Here is a 13,005-nt window from a genome sequence, read left to right as displayed (position 1 = left end):
GCCCCTTCTGACATGGAAGCTCTTTTCAAAGAAGAGAACATCTCACAACCAACCAACAGGGGCAATATTGCCCTATCGTTTCGAGCCATATTTAGATGATATGCGGACCACGGCCAAACCACCTCCCCGCCCGATCCACCTCCGCGCGGCAGTGATAAACGCTGCCCGACAACGCCGCAGCCAAACTGCTTTGCCGTCCAATCCACTTCTGTGGCAGAGATGAGCCACAAGCTACCTCGGCTGACAAGGGGGAAGGCCGGTGGCGATCCACAAGGCCACCGTCCTTCAGTGGCTGTTGCAGGAACTCTTCCAATGTGCACATCGACACATTTAGCACCCCTGACTCACGGATTACGCTGTTTTTTAGTAGCTGTATACACACCTACCTATCATTTGGAACCCACAAAGCTCTCGTCCTTTGCACCCGTGCAATCCATTTTTCACGACGAACCAGGTCTCTTGGAAACTTATGATGGGTAGATCCATCCTCCCGAGTGTTCAAGCAATATCCAGCGATGCAACGAGCTGGCATTTTGGCTAACACAAAGGAACAACAAGCTACCTTCCCGCAGGTAAAACGAATAGAAAGAAACGAGTCCGTTTGAGCGCGCTAGTGCCTATAACGTCACTTCCACCACAACAAATCCCTCGAGAGGATTTTCATGGGGGCACTTACAAAAAGCTGGATACGTCAAAATCATGTTTTGTGGTTGAAAAAAAAAAACGGATGGCTCCATACCAGCTGCCGTTTTTTCATTAATAACATACTAAAAAATCATGCATTTCATGACAGTGGCCCTTTAACCTTAAGCCTAACGCTTGAATATTGTAAAGAATTACTGTATGAGGTGGAGGTATTTCAAAATAGAATTGCCGTGGGGAAGAAACGCCAGAAATTTAAGCAAAACAGTGAGATGAAGTTTAACGGGTATGGAATATAAGAATTGCAGTCGACACAGTCCGATAAGTTGCCTCAAGTCACTGACCCGAAAAGAGTCAATGTGATGGAAGAGGAGAAATTACAAAAAAAAATAAAAAGAAAAAATCGGTTTTAAAAACGAATGTTAACGTGGGTTTGTCCACCCGGATTACTTGGAAAGAATCTCAGCCCATGTTCCAATTAGGTCTAAAGGTGGCAAATATTCCAATAAATACAAAATCCTGAGCAATTTACAGCATGCAAGCTGTGCAATGCATGGCTGATTTAATGCTATCATAGTTTGTCTACATATTTCATCTCTGCACACATCTGCATCCGTTTCTGCATACATATTTTAATGTTTGTGTGTGTGTGTGTGAATGAGTGTCACGCATACTTCCGTCAGCTATTGTTCATGCCTCGGTCCCATTGTTGCACTTAAAGTAATATTCAAATAAAGATCATTTGTGCTCACAAGACCAGCGTATGTGAATTTATAGTCAGGAGCAATAACATTTGGAATTTGCTGCTGTGCGTACCTGACTGTTCCGTTAGCATTAATTCAACGCCGTTCCTCTGCGACGGGCTAAATGCCATCAAATTCATTTTTGCAACTTCCTCAGCCGGTGCCGTTTAACAGCCCAACGTGGCGCAACATCGGTGTTACGTTTACAGTTTCTCCGAAACGGGACTTGTTCCTGAACAAACGACTCAAATTATGCGGTCTCGAGCTTTTGGACTAGCCATCATGAAAGTGGAATGGAAGGACCCGCTCAAGCATCTACAGTATGCCATCCATCCATTTTCTTTGCCGCTTATCCTCACGAGGGTCGCGGGGAGTGCTGGAGGCTATCCCAGCTGTCGACGGGCAGGAGGCGCTGTACACCCTGAACTGGTTGCCAGCCAATCGCAGGGCACATGGAGACAAACAGTCGCACTCACAATCACACCTAGGGGCAATTTAGAGTGTCCAATTAATGTTGCATGTTTTTGGGATGCGGGAGGAAACCGGAGTGCCCGGAGAAAACCCACACAGGCACGGGGAGAACACGCAAACTCCGCATGGGCCAGCCCGGGATTGAACCTGACCCACCGTGTCGCCTCTAAATCTTTTGTATTTAGACCTTTCTCGTGACTTAATCATGCAGCTGATTGAATGCAACATTATCATGAAGTTGAACATTGTGAAGATAATCTCAGAGATATGTGATAAACGTCAATTAAGCCGGGTTGGTTGGTTATTTTGGGTTCCTCCCCCTAAAAAACTGAGGACTACAAAATGTAATTGTGAGCGCAAAGGGTTTTGTCTTCTGTATTCTGCATTTGCCACGTCATCGGCTGGCGACCTGACCGGGGTTTACTCTCCCTCTGGCCCTAAATTTTGGGTCAACTGGCATAGCCTTCAGCTCATCTGTGTCTTGAGCCAGGCTGGAACCCTGGCCAAGAGGGGCGTGGCCACTGCCCTGGCTTGTGACACCTGTCACCGTTCACAGATGTTTCACATTGGGACTGTAATTAGATGGTGTGTTTGGTGGAGTTTTGGTCACTGGCATTTGCCAGTTCGTTGTGCGTTGTGCCCTGAGTTAGTGAGTTGCATTTACTGACAGTAGGAATCTCCACCACTGAAAATACTGTAGTGTTGAGCTACCCTCATCCCAGTGTTTCTGTGCCACCGCACTTTAGTCCAGTCTTAGTTTATGTTCCATACTCAAGTCCTAGATCATAGTTTGTCTCCCAGTCACCAGACCTTGCTTCACGTTTTTTGATCCTGCCTTTGCTTAGCGTTTTCTGTACCCCTCCCTTCTCAGACAGCTTACACCGTGTATGACCTCAGCTTTGAATAACCATGCTTAACATCATGTCCTCGTCTTGGAGTCCTGCATTTGGCTCCAGCCCCGCACCGGAGGTTCGTGACAACCTGTGACACAAATGACGATAAGCGCTGTCGAAAATAGATGGCTGGATAGGCTAGCAATGGAGACTCGGGCATCTTGCAACTTTGATATTCGGCAGATGGATGCGAGAGGGATTTTGTTTCCTCTCAAACACTTTATTGTCTTCATCTATTTTTAAGATCATACGTTGCCGTGCATTTTTAAAAGGTTGGTTTTCTGGTTTCAATCAATCTAATTCAGGACTGTAGATTGTTTTTCTTTATTATGTAAATGTACTGAATTAAAAATAAACAGTACACGAGTGAGTACACAGTAAGAGCTACACGTGTGAAAGTTTATTTTACCAACCCAAACTGAATCGCTATTGTATTGTATTATTATTATTATTATTACATTACAGTCATTGAAATTCTACTATTTCCTGTTTCCAGTTTTTAAACCCAAAACAAACTAATGGTGGATTTTATTATGAAACATTCTTGGATATTGAATCTGTCAACAGTGGACCTTCTAAGGTCAACCACGATCTGGTGTAAGATTCTTGTTTCGATTTGGAAACTATTTCCCCCAAAGGGAATCATGGCCATAGAGTCGTTTGTTCAAGGGTCAAATTGTCATCATAATAAAAAAATGTATTTACACAATAAAGTGTAAAAAAAAAAAAATCAGATTAAAGCCAAAAAAACATAACCCTGAAATAAAAATGATTTGCATTGCAGATGGACCTGAAGCACGATCATTAAAAAAAAATCTTTGGCTCGAATCAATGTTCACATAAAAAAAAAAACCTCATTAAATATGGTATGGGATGTTCGTAGTCCATGGATTAATATCACAATCATGTGATTCAACCTAATAATTTAGATGGAACAGAACTGCTCAATGAATGTTTGTTCATATATATTATTTGGTCAATCCATCTCTTCGTGCCAAACGTGCACAGGGGAGGAAAAAAAAGCCTACATGAACAGCCAAACTTTATTTGGGATAAATCACAGGAATGGGGCCTGTCTGGATTTACCACGACTTTATTATTATTATTACGAACCTTCCCTCTCAATTTCTTTTTTCACTTCAATTGTACTTTGGCGGTGCGCATTATACTTCAGGACGCGTTATACACGAGAAATTACAGTACTTGTCTTTTAAAGCGTGCCGGGTTGATTTCTCGTGACCACGCGTCACAGCGAGCCCTTGAAAAACCACCTCAGAGGCCAAGCAGAAAATCCCAAACGGTAGATAAACATTTCAAGAAAATGTGAAGATAATTGAGGCTACCTGCTGTGAATGAACCCACACTTGGTCCTTTTTTTTTTTTTTTTTTTTTTGCCTTAAAAGTTGATCGCTCATAACACAGCACCTGTCCGTGTGATATATCCCGTCTGAGCGCTCCGTTCCCCCCATGAATCCGTGTCATGTAAACATCGGGTCCACTTTTCCCGGGTGGTGATTTAAAATAACAATTGCACGGGTATCAGGTTTCCGGCCTCGCTAATGCACGGGAGATGAGGTAATGTGATCCCTTTGCAGTACCGTCCGAGCTTTTCTTTGAGCAAATCTTTCAACACGTGCACATGTGCTTCGCTCCTTGGAATTATTTTTACGGACGTTCTTATTTGCAACAAGAATCCAGATCCCCATTGTCCCTCGTTGAATGCAGATTGTAAAAAAAAAAAAAAAAAAAAAAAAAAATGCCGCACCGCGAAAAGAAGAAAAGCACATCACACCGAACACGCGTCAAGCTTGAGAGCTAAGTGCCTGTTTTCAATTAGATCCTGAGTTAAAAAGGCATTAAACTGTTACATGGTTTCATTGAGTCAAAATTACAACTCAATTAATACCCCATAAAATGGTCACAGAGTTAACGATTGTGCGAAGGAGGACAGAGCTATAATGTGAAGCGGAACGTTCAAATCAGAAGTCGGGGGGTTGCAGAGCCTCGCCTTGGACACGTGTGGGCAGACTAAGTGCCAGTGGGTAAACACTATAATAAGTTCCATAAAGCCACTCATGTGGCACCGTGGGCCAGGCCTGCAGGGACCATTAAAAATGTCGCCGCTTCGGGCACCCTTCGCGGCATCTGGGGAGAAATGTGGTTTGCGTGACATCGGCCGATGGAAGCGCCGTGAGGTGAAAAGAATCAGCGGGACAGTACAACAGGCAATTAGAGGAAAGGCGAAAAAAACAACAGCCATTATGCCGTGCGGGAAAAGGGAGTCCAGTGTTCTGACATCGAGCAGTAGACTGATAATTAGAGTTTTTATGAGAAGTTTTTTGTTTTGTTTGTTTTCTTGGAGGAGAAAAGTTGTGCTGGGCTTGATTGAGCTCATATGAATTGTACCTAAACACTTGAATACGGTCAAATTTTAATCATATGCGCAGCGCCAGATTACAACAGAGGTTGTTTCAAGGCATCGTACTCATGGCACGGGTCTAGAACATGGACGCGTGTTGTGCTGTCCAGACCTTGGACACAGCCAGCGTTCTTAACCTGGGAATAAGCTTGCAAACACAAAACAGGCGTAATGTCTTGAATTCTGAGGCTTCCATCGGGGTTTTCATCTGAATATTGCACTTTGGATCGAATTCATGTTTACACCGCCAGCAACAATAAACGGGATGTACCGTAATTTCCATCCTATAAACCGCAACTTTTTTCACGCGCTTCCAACCCTGCGGTTTAAGAGGTGATGCGGATAATTTGTGCATTTTTTCTAACGGCCGCAAGGGGGCACTCGAGCAGTAAGGGTAAGAGTGAGAGCTGTGGAATATATCTGCCGAGGAAGTGACTTTTACCTCTATATTTTTTGGTTTGTCTATGTTTTTTGTTTACTGTCGTGTCTCAGTGATTTTTACCGGTACTTTTTTTGTTTAGGCCCTGTTAGCGCCGTGCTAACGCTGTGCCACCTACTATGGGACATGGAAGCTCTATTCAAAGAAGAGAACATCTCACAGTTGAGTGAAGTGACCGGGGCAATATTACCCAACGTTTTGAGCCATATTGTGATGACATGCGGATCACTTCTAACTCACAACAGATTCCCAGACAGTATGTATGAGCCAGCCCAGTCGAAGCCGTGCCCCTCGTCCGAAGCCGTGCTCGGCGCCGACAGGTATAATGACACATTTAGTACTCCTGACTTACGTGCCCGGATCTTTTGTAACATTCTGAGAGGATTATGTCGTCGTCCCCCAAACTATTATTTTTTTTTAAGTGCTGTATACACACCTACCTGTCATTTGGAAACCATGAAGCTCTTGTCCTTTGCACCCTTGCAATCCATTTTTCATTACGAACCGGGTCGTTTTGAAAAGTATGAAGAATGAATCCATCCTCCCGAGTGTTCGAACAATATCCAGCAATACAACAAGGCGGCATTTTGGCTAACACGAAGGAACGACTAGCTAGCTTCCAGCAGGTAAAACACGTAGAAATATATGAGACCGCCTGAGTGGTCATCTGCTACTAACGTCACTTCCTGCTTCTTCTCGAAAACACATCCTTTGAGAGGATTTTCATGGCGGGAGTGACAAAAAGCCATATACGTCAAAAACGTTGTGTGGTGAAAAAACAGATGGGTCCATTCCAGCTGACGTTTTTTCATTCATAACGTACTAAAAATCATGCATTTCATGACAGTCGCACTTGAAGCGACATTTTTCAAGGAGCGAGCACATTTTTGGGTTGCTCCCCCCCTGAATGACACGAAGGGGGTTAAATGGCAGATTTAAGTAGATGGGAGAATCCGTGCACCCAGAAAAGTGCTTAGCTGCGTTCCTTTCCTGACTTAAGCGTCTGGGAGGCCCTTGGAGACCAACTGAAGTTTGCATCGGCCGACATTATTTTCAGAAGATTGCTGGGATCGGCTCCAGCACGCCCCCGAAAATGGATGGATGGAAATACAGCGGAAGGCCCAACATTCCTAAATTCAGAGACAGACATACTGCATGAACATCAAGTTGCTCAACTTCAAGCGCTATTCCTTGGTGAAATCCAAAAAATGCCAGTAAGTGAAGGAAACCACTATCTGAAAGAAATTTGCGATATTGTTGCGCAGTCGATGTGACCGCATACAAAACTGCAATAAAACCGGATCTCCATATAAGAAATATCAACTATGCAACATGATTGAATCTTCTGTATGTTTATTTCTATACTGCATGTAGCCAAAGTGTTTGGCTTTTCCGCGCTAAGCCGCTAGTCTAGCACTGACACGCATCCCGCCCCACCAGGACTTGAGAAGCACGCATGGACTTAGTTTGATCTTGCACCAACACGTTGGTCTCGCTATAAAGACAAGGAGACAATCAGTCATGTACGACTCCGCACGTCTGCTCCATTCTTCAAGGCCTGGCCGTCCCCACGATGACCGCAACTTTTCACTCGGGTAATCATTGCATAAGTCGCCATCTTCCACTTCTGACCCGACTGAAGGCTGTTCGTGTACTTGTAAATATGGCCGCTATGGGGGCAAAGGTCACGGCTTCCGCAAGCGGAGATGCATCTTATCAGTAAATTGCAGCCTCCATCACTCGCCAAACTGGCTTCTCTTTGCCCTCTTTGACTTTTCTGCCCAGCTACTTTCTCCTTGACAGTGTCCGACGTGCCCGCTCCAAGTTATTATTTCAACTTTTGAGTACATTTCGAGAAAGTCTAAAGTCATTATTTTGCAATTTCTTCATGAGACGATGCTCCCATTCTCAGTAATTGTTACACACGCGCACACAGTTTTCTCAGGCGAGCATGCCTACCCATAGGTTTTGATCCTTTTAGTGTGTAATTAAAGAGCAATCTCCTCTGCTGATCCCCTCTCAATCCCACATGTGGTCGAGTGGTGAGGCTGTTTAGAGAGAGAAGTGTGAACCTCCTCTCCAAACCGCAAGGAGAAGGGCCGCATTCCGCTCCGAGTACTCAACGTGCTGTTTATCTGCATCCGTGCACTCTGTAACCACGGCAACGCTAACCAAATACGCCGGACCGTTCAACTCTGTGTCATTTTTTCCTCCCTTTTTATATTTCATCATAGGGCTCCCATGCTCACTCTCAACTAAGATAAACAGAAATGGAGGCCACGCTCAGCCAAGCCTGCGCGAGTTTATTTTGAGTCTCGGCCCGGTTGGGTCCATGACGCTGTTTCGCCGTCCCGCTCTCTTTTCGCAGCTTGGAAATTGGAAAATGCTCCGCGTTCGCAAAGGCAGAGGCGACCGGTGCGTCGGTTTGACTTGGCTCAGCTCGCCCAAGACGTAACGCCCCAAATAGTTTGAAAGCGGCGTGTTTTATTGTACGGCTTAAGACGTGTCATTTTCGGAGAAGGAGGCTCGGCCAAAGCGTTGCGGCGGCGGGCCCGCTAAAGGTTCGTTATTTATATGTTTACATGCTGTCGCCGCGCCGCAAAATAAACATATCTCGTTCTATCTCACGCACGTCGGAAATCGCACACGACCGCGTCGGCGTTTGAAAATTGGGAAAGGCCGGCGAGATGAAAACTCGCAGTCGCCCGTAAGTTAAGTTGACACTTTATTCTCTTAATTAGCACTCCTCCACCATTCAATTGCGGTTCCAATGGTTGACTATTCCTTTATTAGGCAGAATTCCATCCTCGGCTTTCCAATAGGCACTTAACTCCTGCCTAATAGAGGATTTTCCCACACTTCCCTGACAAGCCATTCAAGTGAGAAGAGTTAATTTGTTTCTAATGCTTGGCTAATGGAGGATTTCGATGGCGGGAATCGAGTGCCGGATTTTGGGGGATTGACTTTCTCGCCAGATCCTCTTCTGAAAAAAAAAAAAAAAGATATACAATGGAAGTTTTTTTTCAGTTTTTTTCATCCCTTCCATAACGTCACGGTGGGAATCACTTTGCCTACATGTCAGAAAAAGAAATAAGGAAGAAGGCAAAATGGAAAAGTTGAAGCTACTTAAAAACGAAGAGCTGAATTGAGTGTTTAAATCCGTAAGAGTCCATTCAGAGGACAGTTTGCACCGAGAAATACACACTCACATACAAACAGCACGGCATATATTGTTGTATTTTATCATGATTTCTCTCTCTCTACCCCCCACCCCCACCCACCCCCAACTGTGGATGACAGGCAGAGACTCTTTGGGACTATCTCGTGCCTGCAGTGGCCAGTCGGTTAGCAAGTGAGTGACAGCCTGTGGCACTATCAGCTGTCCTGCTGCACAGCAGGAGTGTCAGCTGGGGGTGAGGGTGGCCATGAAAGGGGACCGATGCCAGGGGAAGGGGATGAGGCTCACCAAAGGCCTATCTGTGGCCCAAATTTGGCTCTCCCGAGCCCTCTAATTCCGTCCGTGCGCTCTCGCCTTCTCCCTCAGACGTTGCGCTGCATCCAGATAACCTTATCTGAACCTGCCACATCCTTCACAATTAGCAGTCTCTTTATAGACACACAATAGCGAACGCGACGACGCAAACGCCCGAGTTTTTGCGAGCAAAGGCCAGCTTTTTTTTTTTTTTTTTTTTTAATGACCCTTTCAGTCGCACAAGTATCTGGATGTTTGACCGGAAAATGAAATCTTTGTTTTTCTCGTAAAGGAATGTTTCACCTTTTCCGAAGCGCCAACTTGACGCGATTGTGTGGAAAAATTCCTAAATGCTTTCCTGGACGCATTTCCACATTTGAAGTCCTTGACAAACTCGTAACTTTCAGTCTTCCATTAGTAATCATTTTATCGGCAGTGTAAACTTGGGTGACTTTCATGAACGTCAACAGAATTTCTAGATCTGTGAATTTTATTTCATAACCGACTTGTTCTGTGGCAAGTTCTATTACATTAAGGGGTCCGATGAGCAATGTGCACACACAAATATTTCCAATGAAGTCATAGAATTTTCCAATGTTCAAGTTGCTCCATATCAGTGAACGTCTTCCAGAGCAATACCGTAATTCCCGGCAGACAGCGCGCACCTGGTTATAAGCCTTGGTATACAGAAAGAGTTTAATGCTAGCGCAAGGCTAGGGTTAGCGTGGGGCTAGCTTTAGCGCAGCGCTAATGTTAAACTCATTCTGTGTACCGAGGCTTATAACCAAGTGCGCTAACGCTAGCGCCGTGCTAACGCTAGCACCACATAAACCGTAGGGTTGAAAGCGTGTAAAAAAAAGTAGCGGCTTGTAGGCTGGAAATAATGGTAGTTTGTATTAAAAATCAATAATTCGCATATGCTCAGCTTTCTGAAAATTGTTCTTGTATTCACTGAGAAATGGATAAAACAGCTACTTTACAAAATTGATTGTTGTCCATTTTTTTCCCAGTGCTTTAGCTCAACCAATTGGGATGTGTTAAATTCTCTTTGCGCTCAGATATGACATTTGTTTCGAGAGATGTGATACTGTAGCTGTTTGTCAGCTACTTGACAGATTCCAGTGATAAGTTGAGCAAATCGACACCGCTACAAACCACAAGTCAATCCCAACTGAGTATTATGAGCATGTTTCGGAGCAGTTTTTGTGCAATTGTGCCTAATATGGCATGTTACTGTTTACTAGCCACAGAATAGGCAAACATGTATTTTACCTTGACTTGGGATGTGAAATATGCTAATGCATCGTGACAACGGCTCTCAGTGGGGGAAAAAAACAAGCAACACTAAAACCAACAATGTTGAGTTGATGATTAGATCATGGCACATCTCAGACACTGCAGGTAGCGCTTGGAATTTGATGGAAAAGGCTCCAAGAGTTAACATCCAACACCGCAGGAGATCATCCACGGATTGGGACACAAAATCCTGATGGAGACAAGAGACGATCAAAGAAAAACTGCTAGAAAGGAATATGTTTATCTGTGATCAATAGCTTATAGGGGAGGGGGAGAGGTGTTCATATATTATACAGTGACAAAAATAAGTATTTGAACACCCTGCTATATTGCAAGTTCTCCCACTTAGAAATCATGGAGGGGTCTGAAATTTTTGTCGTAGGTGCATGTCCACTGTGAGAGAGATCATCTAAAAAGAAAGATCCAGAAATCACAATGTATGACTTTTTTAATGATTTATTTGTGTGAAACAGCTGCAAATAAGTATTTGAACACCTGTCTATCAGCTATAACTCAACTCAACTGTTATAACTGTTATCAACTGCTATCAACCAAGGAGTGGCTCCGTAAGAAGCATATCAAGCTTCTGGCGTGGCCTAGCCAGTCTCCAGACCTAAACCCGATGGAAAATCTTTGAAGGGAGGTGAAACTGTCTGTTTCTCAGCGCCAGCCCAGAAACCTGTCTGATCTCGAGAAAATCTGTGTGGAGGAGTGGGCCAAAATCCCTCCTGCAGTGTGTGCAAACCCGCTGAACAACTACAGGAAACGTTTGACCTACCAAATATTAACATTGGTTTTCTCAGGTGTTCAAATATTTATTTCGATAAAAAAAACAGACATTGTTATTTCTGGACTTTCCTTTTTCGATTATCTCTCGTACAGTGGACATGCACCTACGGTGAAAATTTCAGACCCCTCCGTGATTTCTAAGTGGGAGAACTTGCAATATAGCAGGGTGTTCAAATACTTATTTCCTTCACTGTATGTAAAGATCAGATATCGCGGCACTGACATTGTAGACATCTTAAACCGTATGGCAATTTGTCGCAATATATCCGCAAAATCCCGACCAGGATTCAAGACTTTACCTCAACTCTTTTTACATCTGCAGTACACGCAAGCAAAGTGACTCTCAATGAACTACTGTGCAATGTCCGTACAACACGTGTTTTCATAATTTGTAGTTATGAGGTCTGCTCAATGGGGTTTTCCTACCGGTGCTGAAAATCCAACTCCACCAAGTAGAAAAGGCTCCGAGTCGAGCAAAACAACTCTTTAATATCACTAATTAATACATAAACTGCAATTTGAAGTTTTATATCAACATCATTGAAGTTCTTGATGTTGCCAACTTTAAGACTTTGTTGAGACTTTTCTGTCGCAACCCCTGTATTACTTTCTCAAAGTAATTCCCTCAGTAAATAAATTAACAATTCATTTTTAAAAATTTGTTTTTTCACTTTGGGTCTGCTCCACACAAGAAGTCAACTTATCACCTCGTGTTAATGACGACAAGCGCGTAAATTAAATGATTAGATTTACTGCTTCCGTGTTTTTTTTTTTGACGAGAAATCCTGCTTTCTTCTGTCTCCTCGCATCTAGGTGGCATAATTATCATCTAAAATATGTCTAATAACTTAATTGAAATGAAGTATTGTTCTGAGAATGTTTATCCCCGAGCAACACGCCCCTCGTTTGACACCACACACACACACACAAAGCAGATTTAAATAATTGATCAATTTACTCTGGGGCCAAATTGATCGATGCGATACATTATTAAAAGAAGGATATTGATCAGGATGGAGGCAAGCCGAGTAAAATGTTTACCACAGCAGAGAGGCAGAGATCAATTGTGTGGTCAATGTAGTTGAATAGAGCCCCGCAAGGATCAATGCGTGATGGAGCAACAGGGCCGATCGACCGCTCGACTGCCCGCCGTCCCTTTGTAACGTACAGACAATAAAGGACTGCCTTGCCCAAGACGTCGCGCCAAGTACTGCGTGCACTCGGGCGTTGTCGTCACCGTTCCGCTTATTGTAAACGTCACTGTGTGGAAAGGATGAGAACACGGAGGACGTTTGCGCGTCTATTTGGAGCTCGTAAAAGAAAGATCACAATTTCTGTTCATCCCGAAGGTGTTTGATGGCGCTGGGGCCGATGCGCTCAAGTTCCTTCACATGGAGCTTACCCGACCTTATCTTTATGGATCTCGCTGCTTTTATGCTTGCGCACTAGTGGACGGTCGAGCTGCAACGTACAAGGGCTTTCCTCGATTGTTGCCAGAATGTTGATGAACCCTATAAGCGGCTAAGAAAATGGATGGATGGATGGATGGATGGATGGATGGATGTTTCTTTGGGCGGAATGATGGGGCAGCCGTAGAGTGTTGGTATCACAGTTCTGAGGACTGGGGTTCAAATCCTGGCCTCTATCCATCAAACTAATCATTTTTTGTCGCGCTTATCCTTACCAGTGTTGCCCGTATGCTAGAAATCCCTGTAACTCAATTCTTGATCCTTGGGATATCCATCCATCCATCCATCCATTTTCTTTGCAGCTTATCCTAACGAGGGTCGCGGGGAGTCCTGGAGCCTATCCCAGCTGTCAACAGGCAGGAGGCAGGGTAC

This window comes from Syngnathoides biaculeatus, chromosome 4 (genome assembly GCF_019802595.1).
Source record: "Syngnathoides biaculeatus isolate LvHL_M chromosome 4, ASM1980259v1, whole genome shotgun sequence".
NCBI classification, from domain to species: Eukaryota; Metazoa; Chordata; class Actinopteri; order Syngnathiformes; family Syngnathidae; genus Syngnathoides; species Syngnathoides biaculeatus.
This window is presented reverse-complemented; position numbering follows the sequence as displayed.